The following is a 17,515-nucleotide window of genomic DNA, read 5'->3' as shown; positions in this document are numbered from 1 at the left end:
CACATCACTCCCTTTGATCAGTCCGTCATCACTTATTGCTTGGAACAACTACTAGTTTCCTAACTGCCTTTCCTATCTTCATTTCTGCTGCTTCCTCTCCACCTTGCTTGATCCTTCTTCAAAACTGCAGCTCAGTTGGTATTTCCCGAATGCAATACCAATGTTCCTAACTGTTGTAAAATCCACTAGGACTGCCTTTTGTTTTCTGGGAAAAAAATTAAATAAAATGCAAACTCCTCAGCACAGGTAATTTTCTGCTCTAATTCTCTCATTTCCTGCCACTCTGTAACATTTATTCTACGCTCCTTGAGCATGTAATGCTTTCCTGTCATCTTGATCTTGCTATGTAGTAGATACATAGCCTTCCTTTCCTATATAGCCATAATGCTACAGCCTCTTCCTCCCAATCCTCACCATTCACTCCTTGCTGCCACTTTGACACAAACAGCACTAACACCACCACTGCCGCCACCACCACCACCATTTCAGTTATATACATCTACTGTGGTTCAAGAAAGGCCTTCTCCAGAAAATGTGGCTTTAGCCCTTAAGGATGACATGGCTTCCCACCTCTCTACTTCCTACTCATTATATTCAGACTTCTACCACAAAACTGAAATTGTTAAATGCTTATATCCCCATCAGCAGCCTGTGGGCAACTAGGAAACAGGAACTTAATATTTCCTCCTACATTTCTGGTGCATGAGACCATGTACCTATCTACTCAAGAGCTGTTAATAAATAATGAATAATATTGACATAATATTGTCATTGTCATTGACATTCATGTCATTGTCATGAATGACATAATTAAAACAAACTGAAACAGAGGATTTAGAGATAAAATAAAACTTAGAATAATCCAAAGATAAATAAAATTCTTTGTGTATTCAAAGCGTCCTATTTGGGGGTCCTAAAACAACATGATTTCACTTATATGTGTATGTGTGTGTGTGCATGTGTATATGTAAATACACACGTGTTTACATTCGATTGTTCCTGGAAAGCATGTAAACATGATTTGAAGATATAAACATGCCAGAAACATTTTCTTGGAAGAAGGAACTAAACCAGTTACAATGTTATAAAATATGCATCCTTGCTGGTGATCTGCACTTGGTTCTATAGCAGTCATTTCTGGGAATGAGGAGATGGTTCCCAGGCAAGATGGCCAAATAGGAACAGCTCTGGTCTGCAGCTACCAAGGAGACCAAAGCAGAAGGCGGGTGATTTCTGCATTTCCAAGTGAGTTATCCAACTCATCTCACTGGGACTGGTTAGACGGCGGGTGCAGCCCACAGAGGGTGAGCAGAAGCAGGGTAGGCTATCGCCTCATCTGGGAAATGCAGGGGTTGGGGAACTCCCTCCCTTAGCCAAGGGAAGCCATGAGGGACTGTGCTGTGAGGAACAGTGCACGCTGGCCCATATACTACACTTTTCCCATGGTCTTCACAACCTGCAGCCCCAGGAGATTCCCTCTGGTGCCTATACCAGGGCCCTGGGTTTCAAGCACAAAACTGGGTGGACGTTTGGGCAGACACCACGCTAGCTGCAGGCGTGTTTTTTTATACCCCAGTGGTGCCTGGAACACTAGTGAGACAGAACCATTCACTCCCCTGGAAAGGGGGCTGAAGCCAGGGAGCCAAGTGGTCTTGCTCAGCGGATCCCACCCTCAAGGAGCCCAGCAAGCTAAGATCCACTGGCTTGAAATTCTCGCTGGCAGCACAGCAGTCTGAAGTCAACCTGGGACGCTTGAGTTTGGTGGCGGGGAGGGGCGTCCTCATTACTGAGGCTTGAGTAGGTGGTTTTTACCCTCACAGTGTAAACAAAGCCCCTGGAAGTTCAGACTGGGCAGAGCCAACCACGATACTACAAAGCTGCTGTAACCAGACTGCCTCTTTAGATTCTTCTTCTCTGGGCAGGGAATCTCAGGAAGAAAGGCAGCAACCCCAGTCAATGGCTTACAGATAAAACTCCCATCTCCCCAGGACAGAGTACCTAGGGGAAGGGTCGGCTGTGGGCCCAGCTTCAGCAGACTTAAACGTTCCTGCCTGCTGGCTACGAAGGGAGCAGCAGATCTCCCAGCACAGTGCTTGAGCTCTGCTAAGGGACAGACAGCCTCCTCAAGTAGGTCCCTGACCCCTGTACCTCCTGATGGGGAGACACCTCCCAGCAGGGGTCAACAGATGCCTTTTACAGGAGAGCTCGAGCTGGCATCTAGGTGGGTGCCCCTCTGGGATGAAGCTTCCAGAGGAAGGAGCAGACAGCAATCTTTGCTGTTCTACAGCCTCTGCTGGTGATATGCAGGAAAAGAGGGTCTGGAGTGGCCCCTCAGCAAACTCCAGCAGACCTGCAGAAGAGGGCCCTGTTAGAAGGAAAACTAACAAACAGAAAGCAACAGCATCAACATCAACAAAACAGACGACCACGCAAACACTCCATCCAAAGGTCACCAATAGCAAGACCGAAAGTAGAGAAATGCACAAAGATGAGGAAAAATCAGCACCAAAAGGCTAAAAATTCCAATAACCAGAATGCCTCTTCTCCTCCAAAGCATCACAATCCATCGGTGTGTTGTATTCAGGAGACCTATCTCACATGCAAAGACACACATAGGCTCAAAATAAAGGAATAGAGGAATATTTACCAAGCAAATGGAAAGCAAAAAAAAAAAAAAAAAAAAAGAAGAAGAAGAAGAAGTTGCAATCCTAGTCTATGATAAAACAGACTTTAAATCAACAAAGATCAAAAAAGACAAGGGCATTACATAATAATAAAAGGATCAATGTGACAAGAAGAGCTAACTATCCTATATGTATGCACCCAATACAGGAGTGCCCAGATTCATAAAACAAGTTCTTAGAGACCTACAAAGAGACTTAGACTCCCACACAATAATAATGAGAGACTTTAACACCCCGCTGTCAATATTAGACAGATCAACGAGACAGAAAATTAACAAGGATATTCAGGACTTGAACTCAGCTCTGGACCAAGCAGACCTAATAGACATCTACAGAACTTTGCACCCCAAATCAACAGAATATACATTCTGTTCAGCACCTCATCACACTTATTCTAAAATTGACCCACATAATTGGAAGTAAAACACTGCTCAGAAAATGCATAAGAATGGGAATCATAGCAAACAGTCTCTCAGACCACAGTGCAATCAAACTAGTACTCAGGATTAAGAAGCTCACTCAAAACCGCACAACTATATGGAAACTGAACAGCCTGCTCCTGAATGACTACGGTGTAAATAATGAAAATTAAGGCAGAAATGAAAAAGTTCTTTAAAACCAATGAGAACAAAGACACAACATACCAGAATCTCTGGGACACAGTTAAAACAGTGTTTAGAGGGAAATTTATAGCACTACATGCCCACTGGAGAAAGCAGGAAAAATCAAAAATCAACACCCTAACATCACAATTAAAAGAACTAGAGAAGCAAGAGCAACATATTCAAAAGGTAGCAGAAGACCAATAATTAAGATCAGAGCAGAACTGAAGGAGATAGAGACACGAAAAACCCTTCAAATAATCAATGAATCCAGGGAGTGTTTTTTTTAAAAAGAAGATTAACAAAATAGATAGACCGCTAGCCAGACTAATATGAAGAGAAGAATCAAATATACATCATAAAAAATGATCAACGGGAGATCACCACTGTTCCCAGAGAAATACAAACTAATATCAGAGAATACTATAAACCCCTCTACACAAACTAGAAAATCTAGAAGAAATGGATAAATTCCTGGACACATACACCCTCCTAAGACTAAACCAGGAAGAAGCTGAATCCCTGAACAGACCAGTAACAAGTTCTGAAATTGAGGCAGTAATTAATAGCCTACCAGCCAAAAATGCCCAGGACCAGATGGATTCACAGCCAAATTCTACCAGAGGTACAAAGAGGAGCTGGTACCATTCCTTCTAAAATTATTCTAAACAATAGAAAAACAGTGACACCTCCCTAACTAATTTTATGAGATCAGCATCATCCAGATTCCAAAACCTGGCAGAGACACAACAAAAAAAGAAAATTTCGGGTCAATATGCCTGATGAACATCGATGCAAAAATCCTCAATAAAATACTGGCAGACTGAATCCAACAGCACATCAAAAAGCTTATCCATCACGATCAAGTTGGCCTCAGCCCTGGGATGCAAGGCTGGTCAAACATACACAAATCATTAAACGTAATCCATCACATAAACAGAACCAATCACAAAACCAGATGATTATCTCAAGAGATGCAGAAAAGGCCTTCGATAAAATTCAACACCCCTTCATGCTAAAAACACTCAATAAACTAGGTATTGATGGAACATATCTCAAAATAATAAGAGCTATTTATGACAAACCCACAGCCAATATCATACAGAATGGGCAAAAGCTGGAAGCATTTTCTTTAAAATCCGACACAAGACAAGGATGCCCACTCTCACCACTCCTGTCCAACATTTTATTTGTTCTGGCCAGGGAAATCAGGCAAGAGAAAGAAATAAAGGATATTAAAAGAGGAAAAGAGAAAAAGAGGAAGTCAAGTTATCTCTTTGGATGACATGATTGTATATTTAGAAAACACCACCGTCTCAGCCCCAAAACTCCTCAAGCTGATAAGCAACTTCAGCAAAGTCTCAAGATACAAAATCAATGTGCAAAAATCACAAGCATTCCTATACACCAGTAATAGACAAACAGAGAGCCAAATCATGAGAAACTCCTATTCACAATTGCTACAAAGAGAACAAAATACCTAGGAATACAAGTTACAAGCGATGTAAACTCTTCAAAGAGAACTACAAACCACTGCTCAAAGAAATAAGAGAGAACACAAACAAATGAAAAAGCAGTCCATGCTCATGAACAGGAAGAATCAATATTATGAAAATGACCATAATACCCAAAGTAACTTATAGACTCAATGCTCTTCCCATCAAGCTACCATTAACTTTCTTCACAGAATTAGAAAAAACTGCTTTGAATTTCACGTGAAACCAAAAAAGAGCTTGTATAGCCAAGAAAATCCTAAGCAAAAAGAACATAGCTGGAGGCTTCAGACTACCTGACATCGAACTATACTACAAGGCTACAGTAACCAAAACAGCATGGTACTGGTACCAAACCAGATAGACCGATGGAACAAAACAAAGGCCTCAGAAATAACACCACACATCTATAACCATCTGATCCTTGACACACCAGACCAAAACAAGCAATGGGGAAAGGATTCCCTATTTAACAAATGATGTTGGGAAAACTGGCTAGACATATGCAGAAAACTGAAACTAGACCCCTTCCTTACACCTTATACAAAAATTAACTCAAGATATTTTAAAGATTTAAACCTAAGACCTAAAACCATAAAAACCCTAGACGAAAACCTAGGCAATACCATTCAGGACATAATAAGCATGGGCAAAGATTCATGACTAGAACACAAATGCAATTGCAACAAAAGCCAAAATTGACAAATGGGATCTAATTAAACTAAAGAGCTTCTGCACAGCAAAAGAAACTATCATCACAGTTAACAGGAAACTTACAGCATAGGAGATATTTTTTGCAATCTATCCATCTGAACGAAGGGCTAATATCCAGAATCTACAAAGAACTTAAACAAATTTACAAGAATAAACAACCCCATCAAAAAGCGGGTGAAGGATATGAACAGGCACTTTTCAAAAGAAGACATTTATGCAGCCAAAAAACATATTTAAAAAAGCTCATTATCACTGATCATTAGAGAAATGCAAACCAAAACCACAATGAGACACCATCTCATGCCAGTTAGAATGGTGATCATTAAAAGTCAGGAAACAACAGATGCTGGAGAGGATGTGGAGATATAGGAATGCTTTTACACTGTTGGTAGGAGTGTAAATTAGTTCAACCATTGTGGAAGACAGTGTGGTGATCCCTCAAGGATCTAGAACTAGAAATACCATTTGACCCAGCAATCCCATTACTGGCTATATACCCAAAGGATTATAAATCATTCTACTATAAAGACACATGCACACATATGTTTATTGCAGCACTATTCACAATAGCAAAGACTTGAAACCAACCCAAATGCCCATCAATGATAGACTGCATAAAGAAAATGTGGCACATATACACCATGGAATACTATGCAGCCATAAAAAAGAATGAGTTCACGTCCTATGTGGGGAGATGGATGAAGCTGGAAACCATCATTCTCAGCAAACTAACACAAGAACAGAAACCAAACGCTGCATGTTCTTACTCATAACTGGGAGTTGAACAATGAGAACATATGGGCACAGGGAGGGGAACATCACACACTGGGGCCTGTCAGGGGTTAGGGGGTCAATGGGAGGGATAGCATTAGGAGAAATACCTAATGTAAGATGATGGGTTGATGAGTGCAGCAAACCACCATGGCACATGTATACCTATGTAACAAACCTGCACGTTCTGCACATGTATCCCAGGACTTAAAGTACAATAATAATAATAATAATAATAATAATAATAATAATAATAGAAATGGAATGAGGAGATAAGACAATTAAAAGGCAATTAAATCTTAAACAAAAGAGATGATTTTCTTCACACTTCTTGTTTATGAGGGTATTTTCTCTGCCCTTTCTTATCTTCCCTACTCACAGTAAGACAGAGAAGTAGTTGGAGTTATTTTGCCAATAATTTTACGTTCCGTTTAAGGCTCTCACAAAGCTAGTGCCAGTTAACACTGTCTAAAAATCAAACTAATTTATCCACCAAAGCCCTTATTTCCAGCTATATTCATCAAATAGCAAAGTTAGAATCCCCAAAATAGAAAGTCATTTCTTTACAAGACAGCATATCTCCGAATGAGCCATGTAGGTATTTTGTAAGTATAATCTTCATTGTCTATTCTACAAAATAACAAAATTTAATTTATTGTAATCATGAAAGATATTGTAATGGCCCAGGGATACCATGTAAAGGTACAGATCACTGGGCAGGAATATTGCCAGAGTTCAATTGTTGAATGGAGAAGCCACTCAGGAAATGGTATTAGTAGGGAGCAGAAGCCAGGGCGCATCGCAGATGGAACACTCACCAGCACCCCAAGTAGACAAGATCCCAGAAATCTGAACTATTTTAAAAATCAATAATTCACAACTTAGAGCACATTGTTTTCTCTCTATAAATTTCAGTGAAACAGGTATCTGTGTAAATGATTCACATCTTCTCCTTTCAAAGAGATTTTCCATTTTAAACCTCATATCTTAAATTGCTTTAATTCCTAAATGAGCAAAGAGCCTGCAGCATGATATTTCCCTATTCAATTTGGAGTAGAGATTATTCCCAAGTAATTACATTAATGAAAAGGAAGTGACAAAGATAACCTGAGATGGCAGGTAAAACAAAAGTTACCCATGTTTTACGTTTGAAATAAACATAAATTTAAACGATTATGAAAATCACATTTTAGAGAAACCGAGAAGCTGTTCCACCTCACTTTATCACATCAGTTTAATCGGCAGACAGATGCCCCTTTCTCACTTTTCACGAAATTAATATGAGTTATTGACTTGTATTTGTATGAAAACTATTTAACATGCAGAAATATTAAAGATTCGAGTGGCATAAATTAAAGAAGTTGTTACGTAAAATAAGTATTTCCAATCCAAAATCTGAAAATCAATTGTGAAATAGTTCCCCATAGAAAACTGAGAAATCTGTGTAAGTCAGCTATTCAAAGAGAAAATCGATGTAAATGTACAAGTGAAATTTATGTAGCATAAAGTGAACAAACTGGAATGTTTTGGCTATGGGTTGCTATTTCTTATTAAAATGACGTTCCTTTAATCTATTAGAATGCTATGAGAAATATCACTACAGTAAATAAATTTCATCAAAATTATACAATTTAAGTAATCGTATTAATTTTTTTCATGCATATAATAGTGAAGTTCCAAATATTGAGAGGTTGTAGTTTTTAAAAAGTTATTGCATATATATAAACACTTACTGTTATCTCCGTGCAGCAAAGATCTACATTCCCCACAACTCCTTGAAGTTGCCTGTTAAAAAGTCACAAAAACATGAATAGGTTAATTTAACATACAATAAACTCTAAATTACAATAGCTAATAAGATTATTTTATGTTCATAAATATTATAACTGTATTATCAAGGTTTTAATTTTCATAAATTAAAAACTACAAAAGGCAGTGAAAATTATTTCTTAATATACATCAGAAGTTAAAAATACTAAATACTGAGAAAAAAAGAAAATTTAAATTACAGAAAAACAAAACTATCTTAGTTGGTAAAAAGAATGCATTCATTTTTTTCCCATGATGTTTATAAATAACCTGATCATTGGTTTATATTGAGGGGATAAAGAAGTTTTAGTTTCATTCTCATTAGAGATTTATGTTTTAATGTTTATCCAAAATTGTCTTTGCTTCAACAAATCTTTAATTCATCAGACAAACTTGAAAATAACCAAGAGTAAAAAATAGGTAATCAAAATCTAGTTAGATCTAATCAAATTAGAGACACTATTTTTGAAGAATTAGAAAATATATGCTGTAATATACAGGTCAAGTACATTCTTTCACTCAATATTTGATCAATTTTCTGAAGAAAAAATAAATCATTTATCGTGTGTTTGATGTTGAATAGTATCTGAATATTCAACCTGAAATAGAGAACTTCAGTAATTATCTAAATCACTCAGGCCAAAAGACCAATTTACAAGAATTACCCAGCTCATTGGGGCACATATTATTGGAGGAATCTTTTTCTTGAATTATTTCCTAAATGCTAATTTTACTTTTTGTGGTTGTCATGTACCAAACATGGAAAGCAATAACATGGCTTGCATTAGACATCTAAAATCACAAATAAAATCATCTGAAAATATGCTTTGATAAAACAAATGTTTACTCTTAAGAGATGTTTTTATTTCTATGAAAATATCTAAAATATCCTCTAATTATATTAAGACTTGATTTGGACAGAAATATTATTTCATCGTAATTGTGCATTTTCATTTTATCTCTATTCATTTTAATTTCTGTTCCTCTCCCAGCTAATGTCAAGAGCACAAGCCAGCTATTGAAATCTTTTTCCAGTAATCTGTTTGAAACAGTTTTAAAAGGTACATCAGGCCAAAATATTTTCTACTTTATGCAATAGAAAAGGAAGTATTTAATTCAGAATTGGAACCATGTTATTTTGTTTAACAAGGTTTTTTTTGGGGGGGCGGGGTGTGTAATCAAAATCTGACAGCACTGGCAGGGCGCAGTGGCTAACCCCTGTAACTCCGACACTTTGGGAGGCACAAAGATGGCTTGAGGCCAGGAGGCGAAATCTTGTCTCTGCTAAAAACACAAAAATCAACTGGACATGGTGGTGTGCACTTGTCGTCCCAGCTACTCTGGAGGCTGAGGAATGATAATAGTTTGAACCTGGGCGGTGGAGGTTGTAGTGAGCCAAGATCGCGCCACTGCACTCCAACCCAAGCAACAAAGTGAGACTCTGTCTCAACAACAAAAACAAATAAAAAAATCTGCTGATATAGTGTGACCTAAAATATTTTATACATTTATCTACTATGCTAATTTTTAAATCATGCAACTTGGATTTGAAGAAATCAATATTTTTAAAAGAAAATAAAATGTTTTAAAATTTCTATAATAAATTTAAGAAGTAGTCTTTCATGATACAGGCAAAATACCAGATTTTAGAATTTAAGAGGTATTTGCTCAAGAAGGAGATACCAAAGTAAATAATAACTTAGTTGGTTTATCATGAATCCCCTTATTCAAAAAGCTATTAAATGGTCATTATTTTGAGATTAAACTTAGAGGACTTGAATAAAAATTAATAATCATTGACTTCTGCTCTTTACCAAAATGTTAGCAGCTTGACAACATTTCCTATGAATCCCAAACTTCATTTTTATTAATGTAGGACAACTCTTTAAAATCTATTGTTATATTCTTTAATATTATAATTTTTATCTAATACATACGAAGTATAACTTTTAAGTGAAAATGAAGCTATATCAGGTTAAAATATCTTAAAAGTTACCTTATTTCTCTCCATACAAAAATTTTCTAGCTATAGAAATTCCTGAGATATATAGTCTTTCTTTGGGATAATAGAGAGAACATTTCAGATAAATTTTAGTTTCTTAGCTTCATTACATAATTACATCTTTAGTATTTTTGTAATTAAAAATATCTTCCTACTCCATGGAAATACTCTAGCACCACCCGTGCTTTGCTCCTGTTAAGGTAGTATAAGGTGTTCCATCTTGCTAGAGGTATTTGGAGAGTAGAAGCTACTACTAAATGGGAGGAAATAAGTAGTTCCTGATTTTTAGATTTCGATTGTACTCAGCGTGGTTAAAGGAAGAGTAACCATGAAATAAAACACCCACTGACAGTGAAGTTCAACATTCTCCATACTTCTATTTTTCACTACAGGGTTGCTTTGCCTTTGGTCAAATACCCTCCAGAGGCACACTTTACTCGGCAACCTTGTGTTGGGCTATTACTGTTGAGCTATTTGAAGTTATAAAAATATTTCATTAAACGATATATTATTTGAAAATGGCTGTCATGGAAGTTGGAATGGAGGCCCTAGGGCCCTGCCCTTTCCTCTCTTCATATTCCCTCCCAACCTGTGGTTTCAGAGCCACCTTGATGAGATCTCGAGGTATTTGGGGAGCAAAGTCTGAAATCCACTTCTGCATTTCCATACTCTTTCATTTCAAAACACAGGGAGAAGAGACATAAGAAGCTACAAGTTTGCTGGGAAAAAAGGGGGAAATGCAAGAGAAGAAACAATGTGGAGAACTTGAGGAAAAATAAAGGAAAGAGAGGAAAGAGCTGCGTTTTAGACAAAGTTTGCAATGTATGTTCAAAGCTTTAGGAAACTGGTTGGGAAACACAATCCTGAAACAGATGCTTAAGAGAAAAATACTATAGATAAATGAAACTTTACAACTTGTGTATCTTCATTCTTCCAGATGCTGTGTGTGTGTATGTGTGTATATATATGTGTGTATATATATGTGTATATATATGTATGTATATATATGTGTGTGTACACATATCTATATATATGTGCATATATATATACATATATGATTTAAACCTGATTTTCTGTTAGGTGATTTACAACATGATTCAGTTTCAGAATGATTTTAATACAGTTATATTCCAATGGCAAACATTTTAAAATACAGGCTGATTCCTAAATAATCGAGGACATCTGGTCACCCTTCCAATATGTGAATTGCCTTAAAATTCTTCTGCATCCTGGAATAATTTTCATAAACTACAGAGGTTAATACAGCATGGGAATTGATGCTTAAAGTAGAACTCTGTTCCTTCAAATGTGACTCTGGTCCCAAGGACAGTCATTAGCCTTTTGACATGTCTTTTATTGTTAAATCCACAAACATCTCATTACATTTGGAAGAAAAAAAGAAAGGAAAAAAGGAAAAAAATCATTCAAGTAGCTACTCTAGGATTCACACCCAAATACCTGGAGAGTATGCACAAGATTTTGGCTTACTGCGATGTTAATTCTCTTCTTTAGAATGTTTGGAAGTTCAGCACCACATTCTGACTTCTGGCTCACCAACAGGCATGCTGGTTTCTTGGTGTGGTTTTCTAGCTCTTTTGCTATTAGTGCATAATTTGACAGTATGCTGCCACAGTAACAGAATTCATTAAGGGCTTTCAGTTTTGTTCTGCCAATGAGGATTTTTGGCTGCATGTAGTGCTAGCCTCTGAAGATTGATCCATAATATTTGTCTTATAAAGCCTTGTCACCTCATAGCGTGACTGATGCTACAAAATAATCCATAATGAGCCAGGTTCTCCCAGCATGAGCTACTCCCTGAGGGTACGTTAGGCACTACTGGAAACCATATTAACTTCTTTATCATCAAACTTGGGTGCTTAAAATAGACTGCATGAAAGTGGATACATTGCGCAGTCCCATGTTGCACCATTGACTTGGGGAGTGGATTAGGAATGTAATCCCTAATGTTCATTTTCTACAATATCCCATTATGGGAAACAGAAAAAAAAAAAACTTCCAGATTTTGACAATGTTTTTTGTATAGTCATTTTCAAAGACAAGGTTTGCTGGAAATAACTATGTGGTTGATAGAATAAAGCCAACAACAACAAAAAATCATGTTTTTAACCAATATTTTCCCGTATGATTTCAGTGAAAAACAACATACCTTCCATTATTTTCAGCTATATTTTTACTACTATATCATTACATTTTGACATGTTCTGTGTTTAACTATTGGAGTAATCCTTTTCTGTGGTGTGCAATATGACAGTTAAAAATCCTATGAAATACTTTTATGCTGATGAGGCCAAAGTAATTTGGTCAACCCGCTTTGGGACTGGTTGGCTCCACAGTGAAGAACTAAACTACCCTGGAATTCTTTCCTGTGGTTCTAGTGAGAGAATGAGAATGAATCAGGTCAAGCCCAGCAAATACACTGGAAAATAAATCAAAGCATACTATTGGATGAAGAGGGAAAATAAGCATCATCTTTATTTAGGACAGTGGTTCTCAACTAGGGGTAATTTTGACCCCAGGGGAAGTTTGGCAATGTCTGGTCACATTTTTCAGTATCAACACTGAGGGTGTACTACTCACATCCAGTGGACAGGGTCCAGGGGAGGCTGCCAAAGATTCTATAATACACAAGACAGCCTTACCCTCTACACCCAAAACATGATCTGGTCCAAAATGCCAGTAGTATTGTGGTTGGAAGGCCCTGGTTTCGGTAACTCTCAACGAGGAAAAGAGAACACAAGCCCTCTTTTCCTACAGTTCAGTTCATCTGCCTCACAGGACAAAGAGGGTAAAATACATCTGTAAGGAGTGGTGGCCTTAGGCTATGGGAAGGGCACATCAGATGCTCAGAAGAGATAATCTATTGACTCTCCTCAGTCGATGGAAAAAGCGGAACCCCTTTTTCCAGTGCCACCACTCTGTTTTGCAGTGGGGTGTCTAGGTGGCGTTTTGAAAGGGCAAACCACAAAGAAAGGCCTCGCCAGGCGAGAGACATAGCTGCTAGCTACTTCAGAGAATCCATAGCTCCATGTGCTCCGTGCTCCTTTAGTTCAGAATCACTTCTCAACATTTTTTCCCCTTTAATGTATTACTTTGTTATCTTAGGCTGTCATTTATCATCCTTTTAACATTTTCCACAATCTACTAAGTTATTTTATCATCCCTTTCTGGGTTTATTTGAATTCTTGCAAATCTTTCACACTAATAATCTTTCCTGCTTGTTTTGGGGACATGTAATCTATTTTTTCATTTAATCAGTTCCTTCTCCTAATCCCAAAGTACATAGTTTTGGCCTTAGCATCATTAATGAGAAATCTCAGAGAGCAGGGCCTCTCTCCTGCTAAAAATAGTACATGTAAAATAATAGCATTTCAATAAGAATATGTGGTATCGGCCGGGCACGGTGGCTTAGGCCTGTAATCCCAGCACTTTGGGAGGCCGAGGTGGCGGATCACCTGAGGCCAGGAGTAGGAGACCAGCCTGACCAACATGGAGAAATCCTGTCTCTGCTAAAAATACAAAAATTGGCCGGGTGTGGTGGCACATGCCTGTAATTCCAGCTACTCGGGAGGCTGAGGCAGGAGAATCGCTTGAACCCGGGAGGCGGAGAGGTTGCAGTGAACTGAGATCTCACCAATGCACTCCAGCCCAGGTGACAGTGAGACTCCATCTCAAAAAAAAAAAAAAAAAAAAAAAAAAGGTGGTATTTATTGGTTAGCTAACTAATGGGAGATACCCCATTGTTTCAATATAAACCTGCAGGAAAACCATGCCCTAAAATTTTTGATGGCCCATCTAAAACTTTAATTTGGGGAACTAATAAATGTCCATGAAATCTTCACAATTTATGTTCTTCTGTCGCAGCTTCAGAAGGTCCCTCCGTTCGGAGTCCCTGACTTCCCGCAACAGCTAACATCATGTTCTCTTTACTCCTTTTCTTGGCTCTTCCACTCTTTCCTTCTTACTTTCTTTGCTAATTCCTACATTCATCAAATGCCTCCCCTGTGCTAAGCTGATAAAACACAAAAAATAAACAAGGCGTGCTCCTTATCCAACACACATGGAAAGCAGGCATGAACAGAATGCAGTTACCTCAACTGAGAGAGTGTAGGGTTCAAATCTATCCAATATATTTAACAATAGAATACGTTTTTTTTCTTCTCTAAGAATTCGTTCAGGTCTAATAAATGTCTTTATGTTTTATCTTGTTACTCTTCTGATTGCTGTTTTTTGTACAATATTAATTCTTAGGTAATACATTTCAACTCTAAATGAGCATTAGAAAATGGTAATTAGTATTTAAGGAAAATCCTGAATTTACAAACTCAGAGTTTTAGATTACATATATTTTATAAATGATATCCAAAGCATGATTAAACAATACGTCACAATAGTCTTATAATTTAAGTAAAAGAGGGGTCATCTGAGAGTAACCATATTCAACCTTGAGGAACTTGGATGCAAATCTGGGTGAGATGCCCAGTTCTGTTTAAATTTTCATTGTAAGTCATATGGACAAGTGTCAACCACGAGGAAGTGCAAAGACACCAAGAAAACACTAGCAAGTTCGTTTATTTTAAATAAAGGATACTTTTACCTTTAGATTGTTTTAATTGGAGACACATTAATTAGTTTTGAAGTTTGAAAACACATTAAATGAAAGGTAGAGCTACTTGTAGTGCATCTGAAGATAATGAACCTTTTTTATTATTTCAAATTTGGTATTATAACAACATTTGAAATACACAAAATAAGAAATCTGTAATATTTCCTACACATAAGACAGAAATCAGTATCCCCATTTAAAGTATAAATAAGTATATTTTTCTTCTACTTCTCCATAAAGTTATAATTTAAATAATCATTTTAAAAATGTTTTAAAAAATAAGTCTTGAAAATGGCATAAAGTTTTTACTGATTCATTGGAATCAATAATGAATAATCACATTTGGTCACTAAAACTATTTTTAATGGCCACGGACGGTAATCCCAGCACTTGGGAGGCCAAGGAAGGTGAATCATGTGAAGGTCAGCAGTTTGAGGCCAGCCTGGCCAACATAGTGAAACCCTGTCCCTACTAAAAATACAAAAAATTAGCCAGGCATGGTTGTGGGCACTTGTCATCCCAGCTACTCAGAAGGCTAAGGCAGGAGAATCGCTTGAACCCAGGAGACAGAGGTTGCAGTGACCCGAGACGGTGCCATTGCTCTCTAGCCCGGCCAACAAGAGTGAAACTTCTTCTAAAAAAAATTATTTTTAATCTCTATAAAAGAAGGGTCACTTTTACATAAATATAATTTTATTAGTGTATGTTTTAATTGACACAATTGCATATACTTATGGTGTACAATGTGATGTTTCCATACATGCATACATTGTACAGTGACCAAGTTAGGGGCAACACTTGTATACATGTATACTTTGTGTAATGGTCAAATCAGGATAAACATCATCTAAAACATGTATCATTTCTTTGTAGTAAGAACATTAAAAATTCTCTCCCCTAGGTATTTTAAAATATTTAGTGCATTGTTGTTAACTAGTCACCCTAGTCTTCAAAAGGATATCAGAAATTGTTCCTCCATCTGTAACTTTTTATCTGTTGACCAATCTCTCCTCATTACCCCCTTTTACCCTCCCGAGGCTCTGGTAACCACCCTTCTATTCTCTACTTCCAGGAGACTAACTTTTTATATTCCATATATGAGTGAGATTGTGTGATATTTGAGTTTCTGCATCTGGTGTATTTCACTTAACCTTATGTCTTCCAGGTTCATCCATGTTGTTGAAAATGACAGGATGCCATGCTTTTAATGGCTGAATAGTATTCCACTGTATATATACATCACATTTTCTTTATCTGCTCATTTATTAATAGACATAAGTTGATTCCATTTCTTGGCTATTGTGAATGTTGCAATAAACATGAGAATGCAGGTATCTCTGTAATGTACTGATTTCATTTCTTTTGGATATATACTCAGTAGTGAGATCTCTAGATCATAGGGTAGTTCAATTTTTTTTAGGTAGATGTTTGCTTTTCAATATTTTATCTTAATAGATGTCAAAGTAGGAAATTATATGGATTTTACAATATGAAACAAATGAGAATGTATATCTAATGTTGACTATTCAAATTCAAGAAAATTATACTTAAATGGAAAGCAATATGAACTTTGGAATATATGTTTCATAGTACTATAAAAGCTGCTTCTCTCTAATGAAAGAAATGTAGAGATTGGTCATTAAAAAATAAAAGTTTAACATAATATTAAAAGAGAGGAACAAAGTTGGAGGACTAACACTACCTTCCTTTAAGACTTACTATAAAGCTACGGTAATCAAGACAGTGTGGTATTGGTGAAGTAATAGACAAATAGATAAAGATCCACAGAAATATATTCAACTGATCTTTGACAAAGAAGCAAAGGCAATACAATGGATCAAAAAGAGTCTTTTAAATAAATGGTGCTGTAACAACTGAACATCCACATGCAAAAAAAAGGTGTCTAGAAATAGACCTCATATTCTTCACAAAAACTAACTAAAAATGGAATTCAGACCTCAGTGTAAAATGAGAAACTACAGAAAATAACATAGGAGAAAATCTAGATGACCTTAGGTTTGGCAATAACTTTTTAGATAAATCACAAAGGCAAAATCTAGGATTGAAAGAATTGGTAAACTGCATTTCACTAAAGGTAAAAATGTATGCTCTCCATAAGACACTGTCAAGAGTATAAAAAGACAAGCCATGGACTAGGAGATGATATTTGCAAAAGATATATCTAATACAGGAGTTATCCAAAATATCCAAAGACTTAGTAATATACAACAGTAAGACAAAAGAAACTTGATTAAAAAACGGGCCAAAGACTTTAAAACACCCCTCACCAAAGAAGATATAGAGATGGCAAATAAGCATATGAAAATATGTTCAACATCATATGTTATCAGGGAAACGCAAACTGAAACAACAACAACAAAACAATGAGATACCAGTACACACCTACTGGAATGGCCAAAATCTGGAACGCTGACACCACCAAATGCTGGGAAGCGTGTGCAGCAACAAGAACTCTCAGTGCTGGTGGAATGCAAAATGGAACAGCCACTTTGAAAGTTAGGTGACTAGTTTCTAACAAAACCACATATATTTTTACCATACAATCCAGCAGTGATACTCCCCTTCCCAAAGGAGCTGAAAACTTACGTTCATACATGTACACTGATGTTTATAGCAGCCTTATTCATAGTTGCCAAAACTGGGAGGCAATTAAGATGTCCTTCAGTAGGTAAATGCATAAAAGGACATGGTACAGCCAGCCACTGGAATACTATTAAGAACTTTTCAAAAATTGCTCTATGAAACCATGAAAAGACATGAAGGAACTTTAAGTGTTTACTAATAAGTGAAAGAAA

At 36.9% G+C, this 17,515-nt stretch overlaps 1 long non-coding RNA gene across 1 annotated transcript in view; it reads right to left on the bottom strand.

Moving 5' to 3' along the window:
• LOC119622305 (uncharacterized) overlaps nt 1–17,515 on the bottom strand; it is a 1,408,766-nt gene that overhangs the window by 585,965 nt on the left and 805,286 nt on the right. Inside the window, exon 4 of the long non-coding RNA XR_005238953.2 lies at nt 7,998–8,049. This is a non-coding gene — a long non-coding RNA (uncharacterized lncRNA). The remainder of the gene's footprint in view (nt 1–7,997; nt 8,050–17,515) is intronic.

The sequence above is a fragment of the Chlorocebus sabaeus genome, chromosome 7 (assembly GCF_047675955.1).
Source record: "Chlorocebus sabaeus isolate Y175 chromosome 7, mChlSab1.0.hap1, whole genome shotgun sequence".
NCBI classification, from domain to species: domain Eukaryota; kingdom Metazoa; phylum Chordata; class Mammalia; order Primates; family Cercopithecidae; genus Chlorocebus; species Chlorocebus sabaeus.
This window is presented reverse-complemented; position numbering and strand designations above follow the sequence as displayed.